Source organism: Schistocerca nitens, chromosome 4 (genome assembly GCF_023898315.1).
Source record: "Schistocerca nitens isolate TAMUIC-IGC-003100 chromosome 4, iqSchNite1.1, whole genome shotgun sequence".
NCBI lineage: Eukaryota > Metazoa > Arthropoda > Insecta > Orthoptera > Acrididae > Schistocerca > Schistocerca nitens.
In genome coordinates, this window is record NC_064617.1 from 796,603,474 (window position 1) to 796,627,829 (window position 24,356).

The window sequence follows — 24,356 nt, forward strand, 5'->3', positions numbered from 1 at the left end:
TCGTTGAAGTCCCATGCAGAAAAGTGAGCCGTAATGCCTCTACAGTCGACCATAATTGCGAAAGTGTTGCTGGTGCAGGATTTTGTGAATTAACTGACTTCTTGATCATGTCCCACAAATATTCGATGGGATTCATGTCGGGCGATCTGGGTAGACAAAATAATTCCATTTAATAGTCCAGAATGTTCTTAAAACCAGTCGTGAACAATTGTTGCATGATGACATAATGGCTCGAAATGATCTCAAAGAAGCCGAACATAACTATTTCCAGTCAATGATCGCTTCAGCTGGAACAGAGGAGCCAGTCTGTTCCATGCAAACACAGACCATACCAAACTTCCTGGCAGATTAAAACTGTGTGCCGGAGCGAGACTCGAACTCTGGACCTTTGCCTTTCGCGGGCAAGTGCTCTACCAACTGAGCTACCCAAGCACGACTCACGCCCCGTCCTCACAGCTTTACTTCTGCCAGTACCTCGTCTCCTACCTTCCAAACTTTACATAAGCTCTCGTGCGAACTAGTTGGTAGAGCACTTGCCGCGAAAGGCAAAGGTCCCGAGTTCGAGTCTCGCTTCGGCACACAGTTTTAATCTGCCAGGAAGTTTCATATCAGCGCACATTCCGTTGCAGAGTGAAAATCTCATTCTGGAAACATCCCCCAGGCTCTGGCTAAGCCATGTCTCCGCAATATCCTTTCTTTCAGGAGTGCTAGTTCTGCAAGGTTCGCAGGAGAATTTCTGTAAAGTTTGGAAGGTAGGAAACGAGGTACTGGCAGAAGTAAGGCTGCGAGGACGGGGCATGAGTCGTGCTTAGGTAGCTCAGTTGGTAGAGCACTTGCCCGCGAAAGGCAAAGGTCCCGAGTTCGAGTCGCGCTCCGGCACCCAGTTTTAATCTGCCAGGAAGTTTCATATCAGCGCACATACCGCTGCAGAGTGAAAATGTCATTCTGGACAGATCATACCATTATGGAACAATGTCCAGTTTGCACAGTGTCTTACTGACAACTTGGGTTCAGGGCTTCGTTGGAGTCTGCCATCAGCTCTTATCAACAATCGAGACTCACCTGACCACGCCATGGTTTTCTAGTTACCTAATATCCAGCCGAGGAGAGGTGTTGCAGGTGATGCCGTGCTGTTAGAAAAGGCACTAGCGTCGGTCGTCTGCTGCAATAGCCCATTAACGACAAATTTCGCAGCACTGTCCTAACAGATACATTCGTCGTACGTCCCACATTAATTTCTGCGCTTATTCCACGGAGTGTTGATTCTCTGTTAGCACTGGCAAGTCTACGCAAACGAAACTGAACTGTGCTCGGTCCTTAAGTGAAGGCCGTCGGTCTCTGCGTTGTCCCTGGTGAGAGGTAATGTCTGAAATTTGGTATTCTTGGTCCACTACTACCACTGCAAATCTCGGTATACTGAATTCCCTAACTATTTCCTAAATGAGACGTCCCATGCGTCTCGCTCCAACTACCATTCCGCGTTCAAGATATCTTAACTCCTGTCGTGCGACCACAATGACGTCGGTAACCTCGTCTCATAAGCCACTTGAGTACAAATGACAACTCTGACATTGCACTATTCTTTTATATCTTGCGTACGCGATACTACCTCCATCTGCATACATCCATATCGCTAACCCATGACTTTCATCACCTCAGTTTTCTTTGAAATACGCAAGGTATGGACAGAACTATGGACACACCACGAGAAATGCATGCTTGAACGTAAATGGAGACAGTAGCCAAGCTAGCATTTTACGCTGCTCTATTTGATCACGTACGGCACCTCTGCAATACCCTTAGCACGTTGCAAGTGTCGGTCACAGCCAGAACAGTGTGTGAGTAGACTATTTAGGTTTTTATGTTGGTAACGCCACGTAGCGCTCTGTATGAAAATCACTGACTGTGCTATGTGCAGTCTCTGGCTGGTTGGCATTGTTGAAATATTCTCTATTGTAGTGTTGGGCAGTTGGACGTGAAGAGCGCGTAGCGTTGCGCAGTTGGAGGTGAGCCGCCAGCGACTTTTGAACACTATTAAGGTAAATACATTGTTTGTTCTCTATCAAAATCTCACATTTGCTAACTATGCCTATCAGTAGTTAGTACCTTCAGTAGTTTGAATCTTTTATTTAGCTGGCAGTATTGGCGCTCGCTGTATTGCAGTAGTTCGAGTAACAAAGATTTTTGTGAGGTAAGTGATTCATGAAAGGTATAGGTTATTGTTAGTCAGGCCCATATTTTGTAGGGATTATTGAAAGTCAGATTGCGTTGCGCTAAAAATATTGTGTCAGTTTAGTGATGATCAGAGTAAGTAAAGAGAGAAATGTCTGAGTACGTTCAGTTTTGCTCAGCTGTTTGAAAATCAAATAACGTAAGGGGTTTACCAGCACAGTAATTCACTTATTTTTCTAAGGGGACATTACAAGTGTTATATGTAGATGTGAGCGCATGGTGTCGTAGTTAAACGAATTTGAATGCAGGCAAATTGTTGGTACTCGTCCGGTGGGTGCCTCTGCAAACAAGGTATCCGAACTGAAACTTCCTGGCAGATTAAAACTTTGTGCCGGACCGAGACTCGAACTCGGGACCTTTGCAATGTTCGCAGGAGAACTTCTGTGAAGTTTGGAAAGTAGGAGACGAGGTATTTGCTAAAGTTATGAGGGCGGGGCGTGAGTCGTGCTTAGGTAGCTCAGATGGTAGAGCACTTGGCCACGAAAGGCAAAGCTCCTGATTTCGAGTCTCGGTGCGGCACACAGTTTTAATCTGCCAGGAAGATTTTAGCGCACACTCCACTGCAGAGTGAAAATTTCATTCAAGGTATTCGAACTGTTTGGTTGTTCAAGAAACACCGTACTGGAGATTCATACCGCGTACAGGGAAAGCGAAAAAGCATGGTCCGCTAAGTAAGAACGCGAGTGACAATGAGTGTTCAGTAATAGTGGCAGATGTTCATCGAAGAAGATTGTGACGAAAAATAAGGGGATGAAATTGCAAAACTCACTGCAGGTTTCAGTGTCGTACTCGAAGACGATGTCACCACCAAAACAATACCAAGAGAGTTCTGTAAGCAGGGAATTGCAGAGTGAACTGGATTTCTAAAACTATTCACCAGTGACGCAAATGCCCACGGCAAAACGTGGTGCCGAAGCCATGAAACCTGGACTATGGAGCAATCGAAGAATGTGATTTGGTCAGTGAGTCTTGTTTCGCACTATTTTCAACGACTGGCCGAGCAAAAATCTCTGCAGGTTTGTTGTAAACCTTGTCAGCACCAAACCAATATCAAGGGAGGTCTGTAAGCAGGGAATTGCGAAGTGACCTGTAAACTCTCTGGGAGTATGCGTACGGAACGATTTGAAGTGGAATGATCATATAAAATTAATTGTTGGTAAGGTGGGTACCAGATTGAGATTCGTTGGAGAGTCCTTAGAAAATGTAGTCCATCAACAAAGGAGGTGGTTTACAAAACACTCGTTCGACCTATGCTTGAGTATTGCTCATCAGTGTGGGATCCGTACCAGGTCGGTTTGACAGAGGAGATAGAGAAGATCCAAAGAAGAGCGGCGCGTTTCGTCACAGGGTTATTTGGTAAGCGTGATAGCGTTACGGAGATGTTTAGCAAACTCAAGTGGCAGACTCTGCAAGAGAGGCGCTCTGCATCGCGGTGTAGCTTGCTGTCCAGGTTTCGAGAGGGTGCGTTTCTGGATGTATTGAATATATTGCTTCCCCCTACTTATACCTCCCGAGGAGATCACGTATGTAAAATTAGAGAGATTCGAGCGCGCACGGAGGCTTTCCGGCAGTCGTTCTTCCCGCGAACCATACGCGACTGGAACATGAAAGGGAGGTAATGACATTGGCACGTAAAGTGCCCTCCACCACACACGGTTGGGTGGCTTGCGGAGTATAAATGTAGATGTAGATGTAGACCTGAAATTCCAAAACTACACCACCAGTGATGGAGCTTCCCACGGCAAAATGTAGTGCCGAACCCAAGGAACCTGAACCAATCGAGGAACGTAATTTAGTCAGGGAGTCTTGTTTCGCACTGTTTCCAACGACTGGGAGAGGTTACGTCCAAAAGTGAAACATGGTGAGATTTCGGCGTTGATTCGGATAACCATATCGTGGTAATCAGTGGGCCCTCTAGTTACTCTATAAGATCGGATTGCAGCCAATTATTATGTGACCATTTTGGCTGATCAGGTCAATCATGGGGTACAATGTTTGTTCCCGAATGATGATGCTGCATTCCGGGACGACAGGGCTCCCGTTTATAAAGCTCGAGCCGGACCCAGAACTAGTTTTTTGAGCACCAGGATGAATTATGGTATCACTCCTGGGACCTCAGTGGCCAGAGAACAATGTTATTGAGCCTTTGTGGTCGACTTTGAAGAGAAGGGTAGGTGATCCTTATCCGCCTCCGTCATCGTTACCTAAACTTGCCACTACATTGATGGGAGAATGGTATAAGATTCTCTTGAAAACCACTTATCCATTCCGAGACGACTGTAAGGTGTTTTGCATATCAACTGGCTTCCTGCACCATATTAGGCGTAGTGTTTTGTTGTGTTTTAGTTTTTCCATATTTTTGTCCCACCCCTGTAACACATACGTTGAAACGTCCCCTTTGAACATTTATACACGACTGTGCTTAACCTGACACACAATATTTTTTTTGCGCAACGCAATCTGACTTTCAAAAATCCCTACAAAAGAATGGCCCTGACTAACATTAAACTATACCTTTCACAAATCACTTACCTCACAAAAATCTTCGCTGCTCAAGCTACTGCAATACAGCGAGCGCCACTACTGCCAGCTAAATAAAAGATTCAAACTACGGAAGGCACTAACTACTGATAGGGATAGTTAGCAAATGAAAGATATTAATAGAGAACAAACAATGTGTTTACCTTGATATCATCATATATAAAGCAGTTCATGACAAATTTCAAAACTCCGCCATCTCTTTCCCCACATCCACCACTGCTGGCGGCTCACCTCCAACTGCCCAACGCTACGCGCTGTTCACAGCCAGCTGCCTAACACTACAATGGCGAGTATTACAACAATGCAAAGCAGCCACAGACTGCACACAGCACAGCCAGTGATTTTCATACAGAGGTGGCGTTACCAATAAAAAAACCTAAACAGCCTACTTACATAGCACACAAAGACATAATTGATTTGGCTATTAAAAATATAAAATCTGCAGCAGACAAAAGGAGAAAACTACACGGTAAAGCAAATGTAAAGAAATTACATATTGGTCAGAAAGTTCTCATTAAAGCTCATTCATTGTCACATAAGAAGAAACACTTGAGTCACAAATTCTTTCTAGTTTACAATGGACCTTACAGAATCCGACGTATACCACATGATAATTGCGTTGAAGTTGAAACTCTGCGTACTAGGAAGAGTAAAGGTTTACACCACATTTCACATGTAAAACCGTTTATTGAAAGATAATCTGCTTTTTAACTTTGTCTCTGCCATAAAACGTTTCACTTCACATTTCTCTATGCTTTGTCAGACTTAAGAAATTGTTAACATGCAACAATGTTTGAAGTCAAATATCCAGTCTAGAACCTAGGGAACATTTTTAAACAGAAATTACGAATGCATTGTTATAGTGAACAGACGACACAGTGTTGTATTTGTACATTCTTGCTTGTTAGTTGCACGATTACATAACGACTATCAGGCTTACATACTTAGGACACATACTGGTACTGCTAATGAGATTCTAATGCAATATTTTGGTTTACTTGAAAATACATTCTGTATTTAAATTACTTTCTGTGAGATACCAGATGACACAGTGGTTAGTTTATGTGACAGCTACAGGATTTTATCACGACGCTACTAATGAGTGACATTTACAATGTTGTTTTGGCAGTGTATCTGTTTTATATCTGCAAAATTTTTCTGAATTCTTCAGGAAAGTAAAACATGTTTTAGTATTTAACTTTTGTGGTATAGCTACAATGAGACAGCCTTTTCCGTGGCACAACAATACGTCACAGCACAGTACTTTCTTCATCACAACAATAAGCGTAATAACTAAGATATCTATACGCAAAACATTTCACTTTTGTTTATCATGAGGTAAGTACATTGACTTCTGCAGAACTTAGCTTTCGGAGGACGATAACTACGAGACTTCCACAGAGATTATCTTACAACATGACGCACAGTTTAGCGCTACAGGACACGTATTTGAGTGATTAATTTTGTACTTAAAACATTTATTTTTAAAGATTTTTGAATTGCAAAGAAAGTTTTCCGTGATACATTTCATTCCATTGCTGTAATCTGTAACACCTGAGGGTATAATTACATTAATCCTCAGGGGGGTACACGCTTACTTTGTGTACCATGTGTGTGGCAACCACAAGGAACCCTAGCTAATATGGTATTTGCTTATACACCTTTACACATCGGTACCATATTTCTCTAACACAGAATTACACAGCTATCTGATTATTTACCTGAGAGAGACAAACATTTATTTTACTACATCAGTGACAAGACGTTTACGTAATTTCACAGTTGGATAACTTCACACTTATGAAATTGTATTTTGTCAGTACTTTGTGAACTCTTCATATTTTTTCGGAACCATTGTGATACTATGTGAGCTTTGAATGATGTATTTGGTATGGGATCATGATTTTTGAAGTACGTTTGAGGTAGATAACACTTTTGAAATGAGCAGAGAATTTTTTTTTAGGTTTTAAAATATTCAGGAAGCTACGACGATTTTGAGATTTGGCTGAGGTTTTATGATGTTATTTTTACGACGACGATGTGTATTATGCTGTTGAGGTATGTTTATGATGAACAATTTGATGCTATATGAGGAATTTGATTATGCTACATGTCTGTTATGAGGAAATATTGAAGAAGTGTCGACGAATATGTATATGTGTAATAAGGTAAGGAGTAATGAATTAGGGACTCTGCTTTGTGGAAAAGGTTGTTGGAAACCAAGAATCGTACTTCAAGGTTATGAAATGTGTGTAAATGTGTTACTGTATCACAATGCTGACGAATATTTTTTTTGGACACTGTTATATTCATACGATTTTGTTTCTACAGATTTGTAACGCAAATTCTTGACCTATGAAATTTTTATATGAGACTGTCACTGTAGCGGAAACTGGTGTCGTAAATATTTCGGTAAGAAAGTTAAGTGACCACCTGCACGTAATGCGTCGTGGGCACCCAGATGGGCGACAGCCGCCCGAGAAAAAAAAGCCATTAGCGTGTGCCTTCCAGCGGCACAGGTAGAAAAAAAAAGGGAGGCCATTATCCTCGCTATTGACATTCGTTTGTAGAAAGCATCGTAAATGCGACACGCTAATAATAACTTGGAAACATTCTTACATCTGCACACCTGATTAGGACAAGTGTCTATCTACGAGAATTGAGAGAAATGCCATATGGCTTGCTTTATGTATTTATTTACTCATTTTGTTTATTATCTAGTTTCTAGCTGCACTGCAGCACTGGTTAAAATAAAATTTTATAGATGTACTAATATAAATATTTTCTGTCTCCAGATCCAGTAAATAATAGTTTTGTGATATATTTCCAAAAAAAAATGAGGGAGCATAAAAAGACATTTCCATACAGGAATTGCATAAACAATTTCTTTACCATTTGGTAACTTATCTGCTCGTGTAAGTTCTCGTGATGCATCACTCTAGTCTTAAGATATGACATAGGTATTAGACTTGGCCATTTTTAGTGTAATACTTTTTCTGCTTGAGCTATGTCATGTTTAGGTATTTCATTTTCTGCTGCTGTTTGCCAGGCATAGTGTTGTTGAATTTGAATTTGTGTTACTCTGCTAAGCCAGATTTATTTTTCTTGTTTGCTGCGCATTGCCTCATATTAGTTGTAATGTGAATTGCTTCGTAATTTAGATTTACTGTAGCTTCCTTTGCCAGCTTGAAATTTTTGTCATTGATGTTTGTGTTACTTGATTTGTGCTGCTGCATTGCCTCGTTCCTTAGTTTAGTATCTGAGCTCAGTAGATTTAAGTTAGCTTAAGAGGGGGTAGACTATATAAGAGACTGTGTTGCGATGAATTGGAAGAAATGCATTGAGAAGTCATACGAAAAAAGTACAGAAAGCAGGTATAGGTAGGATTTTCTTGGAAATAAATAATGAGGTAAGAAATATGTGAAATAAATACAGAAAGCATGCTTGGATAGGATTTTTTTGGTGGAAGCAAAGGTTAAAATAAGACGAAAGATCTATGGAATGAAGTTTTGGGTTGGACTGCAGTACCAAAAGTTACACTGAAAACGAACCCTGTCCTTTCCATTGTGTTATCCCCCTATGTGTTTGTGCACCCTTGTGTATTTGTTTTCTTCCTGTCTCTGTGTACTGTTTCATAGAACTTTTTTCTCTTCGAATACTCAGCTACATGAACTACGATGAGGAATACTGTTATCCTCAAATATAATTTGCATTAATAATCTGTTATTTACTTTGTAAATATGTTTAGACATTTATCTGTTCTGTTTGTTGCTCATGTGTGAAGTTGATGTTTCGAAAGTTATTCTGATCTTTTATGTATCTACTTATCTCATAATTCCTGTAACATTGATGTATATGTTTATTTCTATTCTATTGTAAAACCTGTACTACAAATGTTATTTGTATTGTTATGTTCTTTACTGATGTGTTTTGTACCTTTGTTACTGTGTTCTTATGTTATAAAATTGTACTTGTCACCAGTTCATCATATTATTAACTTGTAAGTTACATTTCACTGCACACGTTTCTGTTGGTCATAGTATATGGACAATATGTGAGAAGTAGGGACTGTTAGTGTTTGCACGTGTGTTAATAATTCAGCTAGGGACTGGATAACAGCATTGCTGGTTCTAAGGACAATTCCAAAAACTTTGTGAGTGCACAAGTGGTGGTTATGGACTTGCTACATTATCCACAAGACTCTTCGATGGTGATTGTGCACCTGCACAGTCGCAACAGATGGCTGCTGGCCATCTCTACAAGGACTGCAGTGGGTCTGCACCTCTGGTGGCCCACCAGTACCATTATCTCTACAAGGACTACAGTGGGTCTACATCTTTGATGATCCATCAATACCATTATTTCTGCAGTGGGTCTGCACCTCTGGTGGCCCACCGATACCGTAATCTCTACCAGGACTGCAGTGGGTCTGCTCTGTGATGACCTACCTACCAATTTTCTTCAAAACTTCGACTGACTCCGCTGTGGGTTTGCTCTGTTGTGGCCCATTACCTGTCAGCATGTCAAGAGTCAGCACTGTCTTTCCGTTGGAAGGACAACGCTACTTCTTCAAGACTGCATGGAAATCCACTACTTCCGTGTGCATTTTCTTTTACTGCTCAGACTTTGAGAAAAACACTGCAATGTGATGAATGATCAGGACTGTCTTTATGGACTGTGAGAAAATTTTAGCTTTTGACCAACATTGTATCAATAAGTGTGTGCATTTGATTTCTTTGTTATTGTAATTGTGAAAAAAAATTTTAACAAATATGTATTGCCCACTGCCCAACCCAATTTGTAAAATTTTTTGTGGGGAGCATGGGGGCTATGTAAGTAGGCTGTTTAGGTTTTTTTATTGGTAACGCCACCTCTGTATGAAAATCACTGGCTGTGCTGTGTGGAGTCTGTGGCTGCTTTGCATTGTTGTAATACTCGCCATTGTAGTGTTAGGCAGCTGGCTGTGAACAGCGCGTAGCGTTGGGCAGTTGGAGGTGAGCCGCCAGCAGTGGTGGATGTGGGGAGAGAGATGGCGGAGTTTTGAAATTTGTCATGAACTGCTTTATATATGATGATATCAAGGTAAATACATTGTTTGTTCTCTATTAATATCTTTCATTTGCTAACTATCCCTATCAGTAGTTAGTGCCTTCCGTAGTTTGAATCTTTTATTTAGCTGGCAGTAGTGGCGCTCGCTGTATTGCAGTAGCTTGAGCAGCGAAGATTTTTGTGAGGTAAGTGATTTGTGAAAGGTATAGTTTAATGTTAGTCAGGGCCATTCTTTTGTAGGGATTTTTGAAAGTCAGATTGCGTTGCGCAAAAAAAATATTGTGTGTCAGGTTAAGCACAGTCGTGTATAAATGTTCAAAGGGGACGTTTCAACGTTACATTCACGTCGTAGTTCATGGGAGATGCAGAGCTTTCGTCACTCTTATACTGGTTATAGTCTGAGAAGCTGAATGTAAATATCGATGAAAAGAATAACCATTGATCCTCTAATGTAGGTTACTCCTCGTCCCCTCACAAAAGATATGCTGAAGAAAGTAACAAGTGTTGCACTACTGGTTGTATCAAGATCTATCGACTACAATGTGGTTAAGCTGACGTTTTTCTTCGTGAAAAGTAAAATAAAATAATTACATTGTTTAGTATCTTCGCTGACTCTGCATGTCTTTGATCGTCACATTTTTCACTTGTTTCACAACATGGAGCGGTGGCTCAGATTGGTAAGACAGTGGATTCGCTTGTTGCGATAGTGTGGTTCAAATCCCGCCATTTACTTAAACTGCTTACGACAAATTTCGGGATGCTGCCTTTTCAGAAGTCCATACACGAATTCCTTCCGTTACCTTTTCCAGTCCAACTGATCAATTAGCATTTCTTCATAAGCTCATCATGAATAAAAAAATTACCACGGAGAAACAGGAATATGCTGTTGCAAAAAATGTCTGATAATTTTCAATGTTTTTATTAGACGGTATCAAGTGAGGTGCACAGTGGTTAAACATTATCTTCAATATTATTTGCGGGACACGCTTGTGAGAGAGTGGTGATTCAAATTGCCGACCGATCATAGACATTAAGGATTCCGTATTTCCATTGTTTCCCTACATTATTCATAGCTAATGCTCATTGGAAAAAAAAAGAAAAAAAAGAAATCTACCATCCTTCTTATTTTTACCAACACCTGCGTTATCTAAGTTTTTGCTCAATCGTTAATGATATTTTCATGGCTGGGACATATTTTGCAATCTTACTTCTTTCAACATTTTCAAAGTAGAGCATATCAGTCATATTGTAGAACTCATTATTATTAATCACGCTACGTGTATCAACACTTTGAAACGCTACCTATTTTTACGACTCTAATTCTTTTCCGGGTAAGTAAACTTCTTTCAAAATGTGGGCCAGAAGTATAATTTAATAACCTTACAGTTCAGTGCGAAAGAGATACTTAACATTCATTTAGTACTTCATTCAGTACTCAAAGGCACTTCTTCTTCTGCTTTCGAACGAGACCAGTGAGCAAAGTGGTTAAAGCGCCTGTTAGAAAGCGAGTGACAATTCTTAGAAGAATATCAGGTAAGTTATTGAAAACTGATCGGTACGAAATATTTCATGGATGCTTTATTAACGAGAATGTGATTAGAATTCTGTCGTTACCGTCCAACAACTCGTCACGAATCTCTCTTATTTGAAGCCTGAAATAAAAATCTAAAATCTTAATGAATATTGTTTTCATGAGGAAAACTCGGATAGGTGATGCTACTGAAATAACAGACACGGCTACATATATGATACTTCAGTAATTATTCAAGTAATTTAGCATACAGAGTTTAACCTACATGTAGCTTAAAGAGCCGCAGGAACAAGCAAGAATAGGGATTCTTAGGCAGTAGAAGAACGGATCTTAATTTTTTTTCGCGATAGGCATTTACAAAGTAGAGACATAGATTGCATACCAACATGAGTCGGTAAAAATGATACAAACTTCTCTTCTCTTCATCAAGAAAAAATTAATTTACAAAAATCTATCACTGAAATTATAAACTGACACAAAACTTAGTTTATTCCAAAGGTCATGTTTTACTGCCCACTTCAACAATTGGAGCTGTTGTAGTAACAAAAAACAGTACAAGTATTCAAGTGCAGAGTGAGATTGTAGTATTTCTTTGACCACAGCATACTTACATCAACTTTAGTCAAACATTTATTATACTGCAGAGTAAATAAACTCAATTATGACTAACCTGTTCCACGTTTCTGCGAAAATTATTATGTTTTTACAGTAACTTTTATGACTGTTTTAGTGCTTAGGAAACATATACATTAAGTGTTTTATTTGCTGGGTGAAAACCTGATTATGATGTTTGATTACACGGCTCATTCAGAATGACATTGTAATGTTCTTTCCCCCTCCATTCGGGCACATCTGACGGGAAAAAAGAGCTGATAAAAAAAAGACCTCAGCGAGAGAGACGGAGTTCCGGCACTGTCAGATGGCGCCGGTCAACGAACCTCGTTACCGCGCTGTCCTGGGCTAGCCCGCCGCTGTTGTTGAGCTGGACATATGATGGTTGTCTGTCAGACTTGAATCAAATGGTTAAAATGGCTCTGAGCACTATGGGACTTGGAAGGAGAGACAGCATTGGTCGTATATTTTTGTTTTATTAACCGCAAAATCGATTTTCGGTCACTTAGTGACCATCTTCAGTGCTGTAATACATAATTTAAATTGGTGAGTGCTTACCAATTTAAATTATATATTACAGCACTGAAGATGGTCACTAAGTGACCGAAAATCGATTTTGCGGTTAATAAAACAAAAATATACGACCAATGCTGTCTCTCCTTCCAAGTATACCCATTATCTGGTCGTGGTGCACAGGACACTCCATGGAGTCGCCAATCAACTATGGGACTTAACATCTGAGGTCATCAGTCCCCTAGAACTTAGAACTACTTAAACCTAACTAACCTAAGGACATCACACACATCCATGCCCGAGGCAGGATTCGAACCTGCGACCGTAGCGGTCGCGCGGTTCCAGACTGTAGCGCCTAGAACCGCTCGACCACTCCGACCGGCAGACTTCAATCACCAAGGTTCTTATTACGCTCCATCCTGGGAGTAAATGAAACATTTCAACGAGTGGCATCAATGTTACGTAATGACTTCAAATCCGAAGTTGCCCTGGAGGAAGTCTGATTAGTACATTTATTTTATGACATACACTGAATTTGCAAAATTAAATGTTCATGCTATCCGAGCTCCTCCATGAACCAAGGAATTTGCCATTTGCGGGGAGACTTGCGTGCGTCAGCGGTACCGTAGATACAACAACAACGGAGAGGCATCTGTTGAGAGGTCAGCCAAACGTGTAGTTCTTGAAGAGGAGCACCAACCTTTCCAGTAGTTGCAGGGGCAACAGCCTAGATCACTGACTGATCCGGCCTTGTAACATCGACCAGAACGGCCTTGCTATGCTGGTACTGCGAACGACTGAAGTCAAGGGGAAACTAAAGCCGTTTAATTTTTGCCGAGGGTCTGCAGCTCTACTATATGGTTAAATGATGGCACACTCTTGTGTAAAATATTCCCGAAGTAAAATAGTGCCCCGTTAGGATCTTCGGGCGGGGTCTGCTCAGGAGGTTATCGTCATTAGGTAATCGGACAGGTATATCAGAAAATATAAAAAAGAGAAGGTACAGTATAACGTTATATATAGTGTGAATTAGTGAAGTTTGGTGGCAGGAGAAGTAGCACTTCTGGGGATATAAATACAAAATCGAATACAATGTAATGCATGAATAGCTTAGCGAAAGCATTATTGTAGGCAAGACAGACACGAAGCCCACATCCACTGCAGTGGTACAAGTTTATATGCCAACTAGCTACGCAGATGATGAAGTGATTGAAGGAATGTATGATGAGGTAAAAGAAATTATCCAGATAGTTAAGGGAGAGAAAAATTTAATAGTGATAGGTACCTGGAATTCGATAGTAGGAAAAGAAATATAAGGAAAAATAGTAGGTGACTATGGACTGGGGTAAAGGAAAGAAAGAGGAAGCCACCTGGTAGAATTTTGCACAGAGCATAATTCAATGGTCGCTAACACTTGATTTAAGAATCATGAAAGAAGGTTGTACACGTGGAAGAGGCCTGGAGATATCGGAAGGTTTCATGTTGGTTATATAATGGTAAGACAGAGATTTCGGAATCGGGTTTTAAACTGTGAGACAGTTCCAAGGGCAGATGTGGATCCTGAGCATAATTTATTATTTATGAACTGTAGATCAAAACTGAAGAACCTGCAAAAAGGTAGGAAATTAAGGAATTGGGACCTGCGTAACTTGAAATAATCAGAGGTTGTTAATAATTTCTGCATTAGGCAACGACTGACAAAATCAAAGGAAAGGAATAACGTAGGAGAGGAATGGGTAGCTTGGAGAAATGGAATAGTGAAGGCAGCAGACGATCAAATAGGTAACAAGACAAGGCCTAGTAGAAACCCTTGGGCAACACAGGAGGCACTACATTTAATTGATGAAAGGAGAAAATACAAAATTGCAGTAAACGAAGCCGATGAAAGGGGATACAAACGTTTAAGAATGGGATTTACAGGAAGTGCAAAATGGCTAAGCAGGAATGGCTGGAGGAAAAATGTAAGGGTTTAGAAGCATAGATCACTAGGGGAAAGACAGACACTGCCTGAAGGAAAATTAAAGAGCCCTTTAGAGAAAAAATTAGCTGATGTATGAATATCAGGAGCTCGTGGGGAAAATCAGTCATAAGTAAAGAGGAGGGAAAAATGAAAGGTGAAAGAAGTATACGCGTGTACAGCGTCTGTACAAGGGAGACGTACCTGAGTGCAATATAGAAATGGAAGAGAACGTAGATAAAAATGAGAAGGATATGATACTGCGTGAAAAATTTTACTCAGCACTGGGAGACCTAAGTAGAAACAATGCTGCTGCAATAGATGACATTCCGTCAGAACCGCTAATAGACTTCAGAGAACCACCCATGACAAAACTACCCATGTGGTGTACAAGATATAAGAGAGAAGTGAAATGCCCTCAGATGTCAAGAAGAATATAGTAATTCCAGGTCCAAAGAAAGTAGGTCCTGAGCGAACTGTCAGTTTAATGTCTTGGTTGCAAAATACTAACACGAATGCTTTACAGAAGAATGGAAAAACTGGTAAAAGCCGATCGCGGGGAAGATCAGTTCGAACTGCGGAGAAATTCAGGAACACGTGAGGCCATTCTTACCCTACGGCTTCTCTTAGAAGACAGTCTAAGGAAACGTACACCTACGTTTACAGCATTTGCAGATTTATAAAAAGTTTTTGACGATGTTGACTGAAATACTCGGTTTGAAATTCTGAAGGTTGCAGTGGTAAGATATACGGGTCGAAAGGCTATTTTCAACTTATACAGAAACCAGATGGCAGTAATAAGAGTCAAGGGGCATGAAAGGGAAGCAGTGGTTCAGAAGGTAAAATCTAACTCCAGAGAGAAAAACTTCGAAGATTGCTGATAACATTGTAATCCTATCGCGGACAACAAAGGACTTGGCAGAGGAGATGAACGGAATGGGTAGTGTCTTGAACGGAGGATATAAGATAAACATCAACAAAAGCAAAACAAGGTCAATTAAATGTAGTCGAATTAAATCATGTAATGGCCGGCCGGGGTGGCCAAGCGGTGCTAGGCGCTACAGTCTGGAACCGCGCGATCGGTACGGTCGCAGGTTCGAATCCTGCCTTGGGCATGGATGTGTGTGATGTCCTTAGGTCAGTTAGATTTAAGTTGTTCTACGTTCTAGGGGACTGATGACCTCAGAAGTTAAGTCCTATAGTGCTCAGAGCCATTTGATCCATTTTTTAAAATCATGTGATGCTGAGGGAATTAGATTAGGAAACGAGACACTTAAAGTAGTGGATGAGTTTTGCTATTTCGGCAGCAAAATAACTGACTATGGCCGAAGAAGAGAGGACGTAAAAGGTAAATCGCTCTGGCAAGAAATGCATTTCTGAAGAAGAGAAATTTGTTAGCATCAAATGTATATTTAAATTTCAGGCAGTCCCTTCTAAAAGTATTTTTTATGGGGTGTAGATACGTATGGAAGTGTAACATGAACGATAAAAATTTTAGACAAGGAGAGAATAGAAGCTTTTGAAACGTGGTGCTACATTAAGAATGCTGAAGACAAGAGGTTTGTGGTACAACCTGACTGGAAGAAGGAATCGGTAGAAGGGACACATTCTGAGACATCAAGGTATCACGAATTTAGTATTGGAGGGAAGTGTGGGTGTAAAAGAGCGTAGTGGGAGACTAAGAGATCAATACAGTACGGAGATTCAGAAGGATGCAGATTGCAGCAGTTATCCAAAAATCAAGAGACTTGCACAGGGTAGAGTAACATGGAGAGCTGCATCAAACAAATCTTCGGACTGAAGACCACAATAGCAGCACGACCCGAAATAGTTGGGAACATCTACTTCTCACTAATCTTAAGAAGGCAACTCTGTGCACTTTGCCCTTCCATGCTGTATCAGCTTAAACCTAACCGTTCTCATAATTCATATTTAGTGTCCACTGTAACAAAATTCAGTATTCACATAAACGTCCACCACCGGCAGTGAATGAGTGTCACTGCAGCGTCGACGAATACTGAATTTTACACTCATACAATTTCAAAGTTTAGCACAGGACGACAATTGTCTGTGCAGTCGCGTTCTTGGCGTTCACCAACAAACCAATGGTTTAGTTCCTGAATGTGGTCACATTGCTCTTTAAGCATGCTTAAGTGCATGTGGATACGCCACATCCTGCAGAATCTTCTGAAGACAGAAGGCGTCCATGGTTTATGAATTATCCACATCGCTGCAACCAGCATCCAAACCGCCTGACGTGAGCACCATTGCACTGTCTGCTTTCATATGTTTCGAGTGTTGCACTTTGGGTGTTGCAGCATATCATCACACGCATTGGTGTCTGTAACTTTATGTGGTAGTTATGGTCTAATCCTTTTAGCACTTCACTTTGGCTCTAAATCATTTGCAATTATATCCACTCAAGAATAAGCAAAGTTCCTTTGTCCCACGGGTCGTAAATATCTCTCTTACAATGCAGAAGTGAAATTACGGATATGGTAATTACGAGATCGTGTTTCTTTCCACAGATCAAAACACACAGCCATGTTTCTGGGTCTGATACTCAGTAGTAGGGGAACAAGGGCTGCACCAGCACATTTTGTTAGTGCAGTTTTCCTACATTAGGGACAGGTATGCACTCAGGGGCAAACTTATTGATCTCTTTTGATTGAATGGTACTTAAACTATCATTCTTCTTTGATTGACAGGTACTTAACCTATTGTTATGCTAAAAGGATCCTTCCTTTTCATTGTTCCCTCCCCCCTGCCATCGCCCCCTTGGTGCTGCAGGTACACATTTGATTTCAATTTATATACTATTTCCTTAAAATGATCCCAAATTCCCCTCCCTCCATCCCCTCCCCCAGAAGATGTTGGGAAGTTCAAATTCCAGCAGGACAATGCAACAAACCATGACTACATCCACTAACCTAAGAAAATGGCGGGAACATAGGTCACTTGGGCTACCTCCACTAACCTAAGTCGTCCGACCGCCACCTCTTCCATGGAATTGGCGGGAAAATGATTCAGCCTGTGCTGGGTTGCTGGATAGGATGGACATAAGTCTTTATTTTGCAAGCAGTCTTTATTTAAACAATTTGAGGCAGTAGCTCTATGTAGTGCGTCCACCATAAGGTCCAGAGTCCAACTGACCTAGTACACAGTACTGCCACCAGAGGGCACTGTTGTCCCTTCTGTGATGTATCCAAGAAAGCGGTCTGGGGGAAAAATGGTGGGAAAAGGACTCATCCTGTTCCAGGCTGCTGGAGAGGGGAAGGAGTGTACTTTATTTACTGACAGATTTTACATAGTTTACTTGTTACGCTGACACAAAACACCGAGTCTGGTGTGCTTGGGGTCACAATACACAGCCTACAGACCGGCCAACTACACGTAAATAACAGAAATAATGCAGTACACTGATGTGCAGACACGCAAAGAACTCGTAAATTGTCGAAACAATGCATTTATAATGCTCTGCAAACATGTTTGCTAGTTGTAAACTGTTGAAATAATGCACTGGACAGCCTACAGAACTGCAAACTACTCATAAATACCTGGAATAATGCAGTTCACTGATGTGCAGATATGCTCACTAATTATAAATTGTCGAAATAATGCATAGAATTTATTTAGAGACTGATTTCACGTACTTCCTTTATTTCACTGATACAAAACACTCATCCTGGCGTGCTTGCGGACGCAGTAAATAGTCTACAGACCTGCAAACTACTCATAAATCACCAAAATAATGCAGTACACTGATATGAAGAGACGCAAACAAGTCGTAAATTGACAAAATAATGCATGGAAAAGGCACTGCAAACACGCTTGCTAATCGTCAGCTGTCGAAATCATGGATTGCACAGCTTGCATACCTGTTCACAAAATAATGCAACAGACACGAAAACAACTCATAAATTGTCAAAAGATAATGCATGTGTAACACTATGCAAACACGCTCACAGCGCTTAAACAATCGAAAATAATGCAGTGCATAAACACTTATTGCACATAATAAACACTTTCAAACTATTGTCAACTGCAATTCATCAGTGAACTGCCCCCCCCCCCCCCCTACAGAACTCCAAGGCGTGTACACCAGGCAGCTTGCTCGTGCCAGTCCCATGAGCGAGACGCTTCTGCGCCGCACATGCGTGTTTACTGTTGCTCATGTGATACCTCTCTATCTGTGGATACTGGCGTCACAGGTCGCTCTATAGAAAGCTGTTCCAATGCTTCCCAGAATAGCAAAAAAAAAAAAAATGGTTCAAATGGCTCTAAGTACTATGGGACTTAACATCAGAGGTCATCAGTCCCGTCCGCAGCTCGTGGTCGTGCGGTAGCGTTCTCGCTTCCCACGCCCGGGTTCCCGGGTTCGATTCCCGGCGGGGTCAGGGATTTTCTCTCCCTCGTGATGACTGGGTGTTGTGTGATGTCCTTAGGTTAGTTAGGTTTAAGTAGTTCTAAGTTCTAGGGGACTCATGACCATAGATGTTAAGTCCCATAGTGCTCAGAGCCGTCATCAGTCCCCTAGAACTTAGAACTACTTAAACCTAACTAACCTAAGGACATCACACACAACCATGCCCGAGGCAGGATTCGAACCTGCGACTGTAGCGCTCGCGCGGTTCCAGACTGAAGTGCTTAGAACCGCTCGGCCACTCCGGCTGGCCCCAGAATAGCACATAGTGCTAGTGCTCCTAATTGGACACGTGAGCTGCATCTAGTCATGCATGTGTTTACATCGCCAGTGTGGTTGATGCATCACTGTGAAATGTTCGCATGTCGACTCACCACCTAAAAAGTTCTCAGTGTTATACTGACATCACTTGGCTATGTAAATAAGAGCCAATTCGACCTCTCAGAAATTGGTAAAAGTGCTGCAGAAATAGTTAACAGTCGCTTTTGTAGGAGCTTTTGTGTGGTCTCAGCTTGTCCACGTGGAAATTCTTCTCCTAACAGTACATGTTTATGAAAATTGGCCAGAATAACGCCAAATGCATTCCTCCTGATGGTCCTAACATGGTACCCTGTGCATAACATGTTACCATTCCTGAAAATCGCGACAGCCAGCTTTCAACTTACATGTCAGAAATGCAAATGCTCTCACTGCTATGTAGAGGCTCCTACATCCTGGCACAAAGCATGTCCTGTGAATGAATGGAGGATTCTGATCAGCTCTTACTGCATTTAGCCGCCAAATTACTGATGCTGCCAGTGTGGAAGCACTGTCCACAATTTTCTTTCTTTCTGCAGGCGTGACTTTCAACAGCAATACTATTTGGTACAGATCGCCATATTGCACTGACAGCAAAAGTGACCTACAGATCGTCAAATACGGGAAGACACTTGCTCCATTTCGCTGCTCTGCCACTGAGAACGGAAGCTTGAATATTAGAGTGTGAAACTGTTCTCCAACCCGGCAATATATCATCACATACTGTGTCGATGTAGTAAACATACAATTCGTGTACTGAGCCATACAAAATCGCCCATTTTGCTCCATGCATGTAGCTATCAACCTCTAGACACTCGTACATGTACTGCGAAGACAGACAGCATAAGCACTTGCATTGTAGGTATACTCCTCGCTGCACTAGATATTTCCAATGAGGTCGTGTGGTAATCTACCACTGGCGTGGTGGAAGTATCAGAAATACACCCTGCTGACGGCTGTGGCTCTGGAAATAGAAATATCTGTACCATTATTATGACTTGACCTACTCTTCCCTTTGCTGTCACAGTATTCCACATCAAATCCAGACCTTCCTTGCGACTGGACACAGTCATTTGCCTTGCAGACGTCAGAATACACACACACACACACACACACACACACATACACACACATATACTTTATAAGCCTGATGCTCAAGGTGAACCTATCATGCATCCCCTACTTCTAAGTAATACTTGGCCAATAACTGATTGACGGCTATATGAGATAATACTGACCAAAAATCAGCAATGGTTGGAAATGTCTCTAAGTTTTTCTTGGGAGTGGTACCACTGCGTCTTAGAAAGAGAGAGGTAATCGTCTTACAAACCGCCAGATGGTAAAAAAACACAACCACGTTACTATCACAAGCGGTGTTGGTTCTAAAGGTGCACACAAGTATTCATGTTAAAAGCTATATTGGCTTTATAAATCCACATATGGCATAACGTCTGAATGAATTGGTTTTTCCACATGAATACTGTGACACTGAATATAGATGGCGATCACAGGAGTGTATATTACCAGACCAGAAGTGCAGTTACACGTAGCCCACGATTGAACCTCGTGAAAAAATCACTGAATTTTGAAAGTGATTTGGCTAAAGAACGTGGTATAAACCGTTATTTACAACTCCCTCACGCCACTGCTAGATATTTCTCCATTATTTGTTATGCATTCTGTCTCAATGTCATGTCAGAGGTTCTGTTATCTACTCAGTTACAGGGGATGAGTGATTGAGAGGGATCACAAAAAGTAGTAGATTGTGTGCTGACAGAGGTAATAAGAAATGTACACTAGCTTTTCAGATCTCTAGTGTTTCGATCTTTGATAGAAATGCTGTCTGGGATTTGGAATCAAGTTTTTCCATTCAATCACATGCACTGGATCATATGGAAAATTCCTTTAATATTTACAACCACTAGTGAGTCATGTTTCTGACACTCCTATATCCTGACACGAGTTACCCATTTCGAACCTATCAGCTGCAGTAAAATTTTAGGTAGTCCCTATGCTTCTTGCAACTGCTGCCTTTTCTGCAGCTTTGCGCGTGTGATCATTCCAATTTAAGTAGGAACTGAGCAGAAGTCGGAGAGAGCTGTATCTACCGCCTTCTGCAACCCGTGTAGAAACAGACTAATCTGAGTTAGTGCGACAGGACCGTGTTTTGACCATTCGGTGGAAATGGGAACTTGATGTCATAGCTCCGCCAACAATGTATGATGTGTAAAGTCAGCGCCAAACGAAGCCTGCTCGTGCAATACGAGGTAATATAAAAGACAGTATGGGAACTGGGGGAGGGACGAGGATTTTGCTGCTGTGTGGTGCATCCCCAAACTACATACAAGTACTGCTGTCCGAAGCAGATCCGCATCCCTCAGTTCCCATTCACGTCTATCACCCGAACATGCTATCTTCGCTATTCTATACAATCCAACAGAGAAAAATTACGGACTGTAAAAGCTCCTCTAGCTTCATCTGAGAGATAACTCGATAAGATTTTTAGTGCATCTCTCTCCTCCCATGTATCGAAAACAAATACCATCTGCTTGCTGGCACATGTGACGATCCTATTAAATATACAGCTATTGTTCCGTTTCACAGACCAGTGTAAAGTTGCATCGCCTGTACTGTAGGAGGATGACCGTAGCCCACAAACTGTATTGTAAGTCGAAGTTACCCTCACTGTGACCCTGTGTCGTTGTTTGAAATATTGTTTTTTTTCTGCTGTAACACACTTTGCGCACTGCCATACATTTTGTTTTTTCCGCCACGATTCCGAGGTCTGTGTCAGAAACGGACATTAACACATTCTGATCCACTGCTTCTTACAGAAAACTAGACGGTGCACAGTATAAGTCACGTCGTTACTGCTGCTACCATAACATACCACACACACTGGATGATTTTAAATAGAAGACAGTTACAACATAAGGAAAATGAAAGAGTTTGGTGGCGCTGTGGAGTGTTTCCAAACTGCAGTCTGAAAGCGATTGACGATCTCTACTTTTAAACTCATCTGTCACAGTGACGGAATAGCTGATGGCTCTGCATTCCATTTCGACTGATTCCTCACATTGGAGTCATGTACACAATCACTGTTTCGGTGCTAGCCATCCCCAGAAGGTACTCCCCCGCCACGAAACTCTTTCTCCAACTCAAACAAGTCAGTCAATCATTGTGTGGTAACCAACAGTGTATCAGTGTACAGATGGGAAGGAAAAGACACCGTCGATGCACTGTAATAGTAAGCATCACAGCTGATTGTGAGAGCAATTTTAGGAATTTTACAGTAATTTCAACATCGCCCAGTGATGTGACAGCATGTTTCCCAGTTTCAGTATCATAGCTAAACCGCCCTTTCTCTACTTTGCGAGTATCACTGCGACTGTAGATAGATGACTGCGCAGTACGTCTATTCATTGTGAATTATCGAACACATACATCATCAAAGTATACCAGACAGCGCTCTACATACTTCTAGCATCTCGAGCACAGTGCATAATTTACGATCAATCTCTATGCGGATGGGAGTCACAGAGCATGCTCACAGTCTTATGATAAAATTAGAGACTGAAAGGCACCCTGCACTGTCTTTGACCAGCCAGCCTTGCAGCACCGTTACCGATTTAGTCTGCAGCTCACCAGAAGTAGACAGCTACATTCCGCATCTCGTGAATGAATGGAGCTAACCGAGTCGTCGATCATCCAAGTACACAAGATTTCTCCAGATGCGTCCATATCTAGGAGGTTAGTAGCCTTTATCGGTGTACAGTAACATATTTGAAAGTGTTGTGATGTAACAGCAGATGGTTAAGAAGAACAAGAAACAGCTGGTTTTTGTGCATGTTGGAGATCCAGACGGATGGAGTTCAAAGCATTTTTATGTAAATCAACTACACTATCAACTCTGAAGTATTGTTCGAGAGACTCGGATCAGTACCTGGAACGTTTTGGTCAGAGAGAACATACACACATGCACTCCTAAGATTACAACGTTCCGCGCTTAAAACACTCTATAATGTTAGCTTGCTTCAGTTTCTGACCTATTAGTCGCAGGGAATGTAACACTGTTAATATTCCAAAGTACGAAATATATTTCCAGTACATGACATGCACTACTGGCCATTAAAATTGCTACACCACGAAGGTGACGTGCTACAGACGCGACATTTAACCGACAGGAAGAAGATACTGTAATATGCAAATGATTAGCTTTTCAGAGCATTCACATGAGGTTGGCATCGGTGGCGACACCTACAACGTGCTGACATGAGGAAAGTTTCCAACCGATTTCTCACACACAAATAGCAGTTGACCGGCGTTGCCTGGTGAAACGTTGTTGTGATGCCTCATGTAAGGAGAAGAAATGCGTACCATCACGTTTCCGACTTTGACAAAGATCGGATTGTAGCCTATCGCGATTGCGGTTTATCGTATCGCGAGATTTCTGCTCGCGTTGGTCGAGATTCCAATGACTGTTAGCAGAATATGGAATCGGTGGGTTCAGGAGGGTAATACGGAACGCCGTGCTGGATCCCAACGGCCTCGTATCACTAGCAGTCGAGATGACAGGCATCTTGTCCGCATGGCTGTAAGGGATCGTGCAGCCACGTCTCGATCCCTGAGTCGACAGATGGGGACGTTTGCAAGACAACAATCATCTCCACGAACTGTTCCACGACGTTTGCAGCAGCATGGACTATCAGGTCGGAGACCTTGGCTGTGGTTACCCTTGACGCTGCATCACAGACAGGAGCGCCTGTGATGGTGTACTCAACGACGAACCTGGGTGCACGAATGGCAAAATGTCATTTTTTCGTATGAATACAGGTTCTGTTTACAGCATCATGATGGTCGCATCCGTGTTTGGCGGTGAACGCACATTGGAAGCGTGTATTCGTCATCGCCATACTGGCGTATCACTCGGCGTGATGATATTGGATGCCACTGGTTACACGTCTGTGTCACCTCCTGTTCGCAAATGGCTCTGAGCACTATGCAACTTAACTTCTGAGGTCATCAGTTCGCCTAGAACTTAGAACTAATTAAACCTAACTAACCTAAGAACATCACACGCATCCTTGTCCGAGGCAGGATTCGAACCTGCGACCTTAGCGGTTGCTCGGCTCCAGACTGTAGCGCCTGGAACCGCACGGCCATTCCGGCCGGCTATTGTTCGCATAGACGGCACTGTGAAC